Source organism: Echinops telfairi, unplaced genomic scaffold (assembly GCF_000313985.2).
Source record: "Echinops telfairi isolate 266 unplaced genomic scaffold, ASM31398v2 ScPeMD7_1;HRSCAF=3_0, whole genome shotgun sequence".
Classification (NCBI taxonomy): domain Eukaryota; kingdom Metazoa; phylum Chordata; class Mammalia; order Afrosoricida; family Tenrecidae; genus Echinops; species Echinops telfairi.
The window spans coordinates 84,158,631-84,166,326 of NW_022103896.1; the positions used below are offsets into that span (position 1 = coordinate 84,158,631).

Here is a 7,696-nt window from a genome sequence, read left to right on the forward strand (position 1 = left end):
ATAAATCTTATCTAATACAAGTTTTAAAATATTGCTAACAGAACTCCTACAGCAATATTTTTTGTCTTACACTTGTATTAGATATGTTTTATGAGTCTCTTTACATATAATGACCAAACCAGTTAATATATACACAAAAGATGAATATGATCAAATTGTTCCCATGGTCATTGATTAAGCATAGTGTGCTTCTTCTAAATCTGACTTTTAAAAAAATAGATCATTTTATTAGGACTCTTACTGCTCTTCTAACAATCCACACATCAAAAGTATCAAGCACATTTGTACATATGTTGCATCATCATTTCCAAAACATTTCTTTCTACTTGAACCCTTGGTGTCGCTCCTCTTCTATCCCTCTCTTCCCCACCTGCCCTTGATATATGACCCCTTGATAAATGATAAATTATTATTATTTTCATATCTTACACCATCCAATGTCTCCCTCCACCCACCTTTCTGTTGTTCGTTCCCCCCTGGGGTGGGGGAGGGGTTGTACATGGATCATAGTGATCAGTTTCCCTTTTCTCCCCCTTCTCCCACCCACCTTCCCCCTACCTCATGGTACCGCTACTCCTATTGTTGTTCCTGAGGGATTTATCTATCCTGGATTCCATGTATTGAGAGATCTTATCTGTACCAGTGTACATGCTCCAATCTTGCTGGATTTGTATGGTAGAACTGGGGTCATGATAGTGGGGGCGGGGGAGCATTAAAGAACTAGAGGAATGTGTGTGTGTCATGGGTGCTATAGTGCACCTGGTTGGCTCATCCCTTCCCTGTCACCTTTCTGTGAGGGGATGTCCAATTGTCTACAGATGGGCTTCCGGTCTTCACTCTGAACCTCATCATTTGCATTGATATGATTGCTTGTTTTGGGTTTTCTGATGCCTGACACCTGATTTCATTGAAACCTCTTGATTACACAGGCTGGTGTGTTTCTTCCATGTGGGCTTAGTTGCTTCCCTGCTAGATGGCCATTTGTTTAACTTCAAGCCTTTAAGACCCCAGATGCTTTATCTTTTAGTAGCCAGGCACCATCCGCTTTCTTCACCACATTTGCTTATGCACCCATTCTGTCTTCATTGATCGTGTTGAAAAAGTGAGCATCACAGAATGCTAGGTTATTAGAACAAAATGTTCTTGCATTGAGGGAGGGTTTGAGTAGAGGCCCAGTGTCCATTTCCTACCTTGATAATTAACATATAAATATATGTACATAGACCTTTATCCCTATCCCTACATATTAATTTATTTATGTATATACAGGCCTATATTTATACCTCTATGATTATCTTTTACCTCCTAGTTCTTTCCTCTATGTCCTTTTACTTTCCTCCTGCCCCACTATCATGTCTGTTCTTCTTTCAGCTCTCAGTCATTCCTCTTGGCTACATTGCACTTGATCGAACCCCACCAGACATTCTATACCCATCTATACATTCTATACCCATCTATACATTCTCACCATCAATTTTAGATCTCTTGTTGTTCCCTGCTCCCTGGGTTTGTTGGCTTCTCCCACCCTTTCCCCCACCTCCCTGTCCCCCCAGAACCATTGGTCCTGTTGTTTTCACCTCGGTATTGTTCATCTTGCCTATCTTATATAGAGAGACATGGGTATGCTTTAATATCACCTATTCCTACAGATATGGTGCAGTAAGACTTTCTCCCTTAAGTTTTGGGAAGAGAAAGAAAAGATTTTTCAAGGAGAGCCTGCTTATGGACCCTAGATTGTGCAATGCAGCTGAACATGGACCACTTCATGATCAAATTTTAAGAATGTGTCAGGACTGTAGTTCTGACTTGTGCTAAGGGAAAACTTTGCAATTATAGAGCCAATGAGCTTGTTATAGAGATTCCAGGGCTGGTCTTCATTTTAAAGTAGTTCCACTGAACTCTCTCCCTCACACTGGAAGTGGAAATGACTCATAGAAACTCAATCATGCAGAGAAGCAGCATAATTGGATTGACCAACTTCTGTATTGTGGGGAAGTCATGGAAATCTAATGTGTTATGCTCTTGCATTATTTTAATATCACAGAGAGTAATATATGTGTTGATCTAGCAAGCAGTGGAGAGAGGCAATGCATTTATGAACTACTTCCTCAAAAAGACCACAGATACCACTATTACTTCTGTAATGTATTATTAATCCACACTCATTTTCTCCTTTAGTTTAAGAACTCCTAGAAAATCAAGCCAATCTCTAGCTTTGGTTGGGCTATCATGCTTTATTGGTTTCAAAACTAGGGTTACCTCAATAGAACAAACAAAAGTAATAGAGACAAACATTTATTAGTGGTTACTAGGCTCTAGGGGAGGGCAACTGGGGACTTATGCTTAAGAAGCACTGAGTCTCTACTTGTGATGGGAAACTTTTGGAAGCACTGGTGATGGTTGTGCAACGTGGTGAATATAAATTAATGTCACTGAATTGTACATGTAAATAATTAAAATGGAAATTTTTGTTATGTATTTTCCCATAGTAAATTTTTTTAAAGTATGGGTTTTTGTTGCTGTTTGAAAGCCTTGTGGTGCACCCCATTAAGTACTTTCTGCTAACTGAAAGGTTGTCACGACGGACTCAGACAGTGGCTCCTTGTTGGATCAACCTGGTAATCTGCTCCAGGTAAAGATTACAGGCTAGGTAACCCTACGAGGACAGGTGTCCTCTGGCATTATGAGGTGAAATTGAATAGACAGCACATAACAACAACAATTACATTACTAATTTATTCCTGAGAAATTTGCAGTAGATAATTACAGTGAGAAAGAAAACTTTGATTGCATAATTCATAGTCATATTTTATAGTCTAAACATAATTTTAAAGTAAATTTGAGAAAATAATTTTATCTAACTGTTTGCAGGAGTGGGAGAAGTGATGTGCTGGGGAAGGTTTGCAGAGGTAATATCAAACCTGGAGTCCAGGAAAGGGACCAGGGACAGATAAAAGGCAGTTGAAGGAGGCAGGTGGCATGGCTGAGAGAATGATTTCATTGAACAAATAAGTAGATCGATTGAAAATAATGGGAACTCAGTTTCTCACGATAAGCAAAAAGATTTAGAAAGAATCCTGAGGTGTAAAAATGACATTGGAATGATCATTAATTAACCCCTGTTTTAATATACATAGAAATAGAAAATTATAGCTATATCTTTACAGATGTATGTACAAATATGCATACAGATGTTTACTAGCTCTGCATACTGAGTTGGCTAGAAGTAATGATAGCCCAGTATTGATGAACACTCAGATCTTGGTTTTTAATTATTACCCTGAACTGACAGATGTTCCTAATTCATTGGGAAAATGACTGCATATGGGACTGAGGCAGAGTACAAGATGAAATATCTTGTTATTTTAAAAAATAGGAAAATGACCAAGGAATGAATTGGACATATGGAAAGATTGTACGAGGTAGCATGCAAGGGATCCCACCAGCCAAATAAATGATAAGTTTTGCAGCCAAACAAAAAGTGTTACAAATTATCTACCACTGAAATAAGTGGGAATCCCTTGGTCCATACTGATACAAGCAAACACATGAGAATGGAAATCGTCTGTACATTAGAAGAAATAAATAGATGTTGAAGGAATGGTGAGGATGGAGTTTTTATTTGCCATAACATAAAGTAGTTTTTATTTGCCATAACATAAAGTAGTTCTTATTTGCCATAAGAGTTCCCATTGTCAAGGATTTAAAACTATAGGTTTGTATCACTTAATATCTACTCATACATCCAGCAATGGTCTCATAATATGTTTTCTGTTTTTCAAGGGAAAGTAGTTCTTTTATTATTTCATCCTAATGAGAGCCCCGGTGCTGTCGAGGACTATGAGTTGGGCAGCTAACACCAAGGGCAGCAGTTGAAATTCACCAGTTTCTCCTTGGGAGAAAGATGAGCTTTTGGGCTCCCTGAAAGGTTTACAGACGTAACACAAAGGGGTAGTTCTACTCTCTCCTACAGTATTGCAATGAGTCAGAAACAACTTGATGACAATGGGCTGGAGTGGTTTTAAATACCCCCAAAGCCAGAGTCTCGCAGCACTGGACCACAGATGGAATACAGGCAGGTGAAGCAGAGGGCGTGGCTCTGGGCATGGAACAGTGGGTGGGGCGAGACACGCTCCACTCCCTCCCCACTCCTTTCCTCTAGGTCAGTTCCAAAAGTAGCACTATAAGTACAATCAGAAATGTTCTTCCACCGTTTTAATATGGTGTTCCCACAATGTTCAAATTACAAAATATATTGTAAACATGAACTGAAGCATGTCGCTACTGCCATAGGAGCTATTTTCTGTAGATAAACCCCTACTTCAAAGCTGCCAATGTCCTTGTAGTTGAGCTTTATCCTCATATAACTTTGGACTGCTCTCATTTTTCCCTATGTGGATTAGAACTTATATGATATATTACACAAAAAGATTTACAATCTCGGACAACTTTAGGGGCAGTTTCACCCTGTCCTGTGGGGTCATTATGAGTTGAAATTGACTCAATGACAGTGACATTCTCCCCTCCCCCATTATTAAATTACACAAATGAGATGTCATCCAGGGCTTAAATTATGTGATTTGATAAAATGTTTAATTATATGCATTCTAATAAAGTGCCCATTCATATGATCTGTTTCAGCTCTGCATCTCTGATATTAGAAATTCATCATAACCTGGTTAGGGACCACATTGGGAATTTCCATTCCTTCCTCTCCCTCTACTTACTCTTCTTAATGTAACCCCTGTCTAACCCATCAGGTTCATCTCTGGTTATCGACATGAAAAGAAATGAAATTCAAAACAATATACTGCAAGAAATTCTGGTGGCCTAGTGGTTATATGTTGGCTCAAGGTTGGCAGTTCAAAAACACCAGCTGCTCCAAGGGAGAAAGACAGGGCTTTCTACTCCTGTAAACAGTCACAAGAAACTCAAAGGGATAGTTCTCCCTTGTCCTATATGGTCTTTATGAGTCAGTAGCAACTTGTTGGCAGTGGGGTTTTTTAGACCGCAAGTACAAATAAGTGGTCTATGCACCCTTGTCATGACCTTGAAGAACTCAAGCTGGTCATATTCTGCCTCCTCCCCTGAAAAACAGGGACAATATCAAAGGTTGTGCTATCTACCCCAGGGCTGTCCTTAGGGTCAGATGAGTTAATATATGTAAAGCTGCATTATAAAATGCCATCGGAATTGAGCTGAACCTCAAAAGAGGTAGGGTTTCATGTGCCTTGAGAATGGGGGCTGAACTTCTGGTGAAAGCGAGAGTGAGTTGGATGATGACGTGGTTTACACAGATGTGTCTGGTACAAGAACAGGATCTTTGCTCAGCTTTATAAAGATGGTTCTCAGCGGCCACTCTTCTGACAAGAAATGACCCTATGACTTAAACAAGAAGGGCAGCTGTTATTAGTATCAATTAAAAACCTCACTACTATTGAGTTGACACCAACTCATAGTTATCAAAAGCATGTATTGAGTACCAGTGGTGCTCTAGGATTATAAAGATGAAATGAACAAATGCCCTGCATTTGAGGACAGTGAAAATTGTTGACCGGGCCCAAGAGATGGACAGGAAAGAAAATTTAGGTAGTATGTGAGCCCTGGTGGTGTAGTGGTTATGCATTGGGTTGCTAACCCCAGGGTTTGCATTTCAAAGCCATCAGTTGCTCAGATGAGAAAGAGGAGGCTTTCTACTCCTGAGAACAAACCCAAATGGCCAGTACTACCTTGCCCTACAGGTTTGCTGTGAATCAGAATCGACTGATTGATGACTGTGAGTTTTGTTATCCTTTGACTGACCTCAGCGGTGGGACTCTGGAGGAACACAGTCAAGATAGCTAATATTTTCTCTCCTGTTTGGATGCCAACTTAGAATCTCTTCAAAATGTGGTATTCTGTGGTTGATGCATAGGGGTGCAAATAGTGAGTTCTGTGGGCCTCAAATGTTGATCAGTTCCCTAATCACACAATGAATGCCTTCCCCCTACCAGCCATCCACTGGGCAAAATCCAGTCCTGTTTAGTAGGGGAATTGGGGGGGTGGGGTGTACAAAGACAACCTATTAACCACAATGAAATATGAAAGCGATTGGGCTACTGATGTTAGCACTCCCTTCACATGCCAGCAACCAATGATTACAGATGAACAGTCCTAGAACTCTCAGCTGGTGGCTAACCGAGGATTTCTGCATCGTGCTGGCAGAGACCTTGATGGCTCTCTATGGTGGGAAGTGCAAGGTCTTTGCTCCCAGTAGATGTGTTCCTGATAAGAATGTCACTTGAGGAAAGTTTTGGCGTTGCCAGGCAGTGGGTAGATGGGCGCCAGGAGGTCAGTGCGGTAGATGGAGAGAAGCCAGGCCACTGCTGAAATGTTACTGAAAGAGGGCAGGGCGATCTGAAAGACACTGGTGGGTTTGCAATCCGACTTTGCCAGGAGGGACATGACTGAGCTTCAGCTCCCTCATTCCCAGTTGCCCCCCACCCCACTCCTGACCACGACTCTTCGGTTTTATAAGCCAGACAAGAAAACAATAGTTTCCACACCTTAATCTTGGGACCGTGGGTTGGAGGACGAACAAGAAACACTTCCCCGCGATAGCTTCTGAGAAGCAGACCCGAGGAGACATTTTCTGCTTGGAGGTGCAAACCCCTTGCCTGGGGACTGACGCAGGTTGACGGGCAATAGAGCCAGGCTGAAAGCCCCTCTCCCATTCTAGGGCAGAAGGAGCGCCCTCCAAGTCGTCCTCTCAGTTGCGCTTCCCTGTCGCCCCTACCCAGAGGCTGCCCAAGCAGAGGGGAGGGTTGACTCCCTGGCCACGGAGCTCCGCGGGCGCCAAGCACAGCCTAACCTGGCGAGCCGCTATCGTCCGAGCCACTCCTTCGTCCCCCCTGCCCCCTCCAGCCCACGACCTTCGACCTCGCACCCCGGGCCCTTGGAGACACTGCTTAAAGTATCAAAAGTCGCAGCGCCGCCGCTCCCCACCCCCACGGCCAAGTCCGTGCAGAGAGGCCAGAGACTGTGCCTGGGAGGGAGGAGCGGTGGTCGCTAGTGGAAAGTGCAAAGACCAAGACCGAGCCGGGGTGTCCCGGACACCCCTCTAGGATGGAGGTGGGGTGGGCATGGTCCACTTGGGCCCCTACCTGGGAAGTATGAAGCCATCGGCTGCATTCCCAACGGCCACACTGCTTCCTCCCACTGGACTTCCCAAGACCAGCTCAGTCTTATTATTTGCAAATTCACAGGCCTCGTTTGTTGTTCTTTGTTTCAGGGACACTATTGTTGTCTTTTCTGCTGGCCACCCGGAGTATTCACTGGGTTTGCGGTGCGTTGTTTCCTTCCCCGCCCCCACAGAGTGGCTTTCCCGAGCCAATGTGGATCTGCCTGCGAGCCCACGGGTCCTTCCCCATCGCCTGGCGTTTCCTCCGTGCGGCCCCAGTTTTCCCGAGCATCAAAAGCCTGCAGGAAATCGCCGGTCACTCAAGGACCAAAGGGAAGCTCTTCTATGACGCCTCGAATGAATCGGAGCCACAGTTCGTCCTCTACTCTGGTTAAAAGGCCGCTAAAGGTAAAGGCTGCAGCTCTTAGAGCCCAGGTGCGATCTGAACCGGACTATTAGCATATTATCGCAATTAGGATCCCTGAGCCCCGAGGGGCCCACAGGTGCAGGGCTCTGTGCCCGCGGCTCTTATTCGGG

The 7,696-nt window shown here is 43.6% G+C and overlaps 1 pseudogene; it reads right to left on the bottom strand.

The window, feature by feature from the left end:
* The window catches only part of LOC101640539, a 65,754-nt pseudogene that overhangs the window by 54,201 nt on the left and 3,857 nt on the right, over positions 1 to 7,696 (bottom strand).